The sequence below is a fragment of the Coturnix japonica genome, chromosome 1 (assembly GCF_001577835.2).
Source record: "Coturnix japonica isolate 7356 chromosome 1, Coturnix japonica 2.1, whole genome shotgun sequence".
Classification (NCBI taxonomy): domain Eukaryota; kingdom Metazoa; phylum Chordata; class Aves; order Galliformes; family Phasianidae; genus Coturnix; species Coturnix japonica.
The window spans coordinates 91,826,957-91,828,182 of record NC_029516.1 but is presented as its reverse complement, the minus strand read 5'-3'; positions in this window follow the sequence as shown (position 1 = coordinate 91,828,182).

The window sequence follows — 1,226 nt, the reverse complement described above, 5'->3', positions numbered from 1 at the left end:
CCAGCAGTGGGCTGCGGGGCAGGGAAATTATTATCTATAATGTTATTTCTTTTCATTTTAGAGAAAGGGAAAAAGTTAGTTGGACTAGAAATAGGCTTTCGTCAACAGCACAAATTACCAGTAACATCCTTCATTCAACTTTATATTTTATGTCATTCTCTCTAATTTCTTTCCAGTGCTTTCTCTGCAGATTTTCCGTTCCAGTAGATTTTGATATAGTTATATATGTGTTTCTGATTTTACATTATATCATACTGACAGTTCATAAAGTGCAAAATACCAGTGAGACATTTTGGTAGGACATTTTAGCTTTGTTCTGACTTTGAGTAGAATGAAATATGTTCTGTGAAAAAGAGAATTTATAGAGGTAATCATCTGAAGTGATCTCTTTCAACAGAACTCTTAATTCCACACTTTGTTTATATACGAAATAAAACTTTACTGGAGGTATGGGTTTGACAAAGAACTAGAACCTTTTCTGCCACAGCATAGAAACTGCCACAGTATACAAATATGTAGAATAGAGCATTAGACTATAAAAATGTAAAATCTTGTCAGTTTGGTTCACGGATGTCACTGACTGAGATATGAAATGGAACACGTTCAATGAATATACATCTGTCTTTTTCATGATCGTGTTTCCAAGTTGTAAATTCTTCTGTGTATGCATTTCTGTAGAATGAGATGTCTCCTGCTGTGTGCATTTATGCTCATTCTTATTTCCCCTTCTGTATTTCCCTTGTATATAGAAAGAAGAGACATTATCTGTATAGATATGTATGCCAAAGGAGAGTAGACAGGCATGTACTATTTTTACCCTTATTTATGGAGACTCAGGGGGCTGTGGGGCTGTTGCATGAGGTAAGGCTGGTGCTGTCCCATTATATGAGACACAGACTGTTCCAGCTGGCTCCATGGGTCAGACTGGGGCTGGGCCAGCAGCCATCCTGGGGTGCCTGGGGAAAGCCTGGAGAGGGAAGGGCAGAAACTACTGCACTGAGAAAGGAGGGGGAAGGATGAAAAGAGTGAAGAACAACAAATGGAACACCATGATCAGAGAGAAACAGGAGGAGAAGAGAACCAGGGTGAATGGAGGACATGTACCAGGGTAGGTAGTCACGGGTTACTTAGATTTACCTATGCCCGTGACAGGGGAAGCCACCCCGTGCCCTCCCCCCCCCCCCCCCCCCCCCCCCCCCGGGACCCGGAAAGGAGGGGGAAAAGGG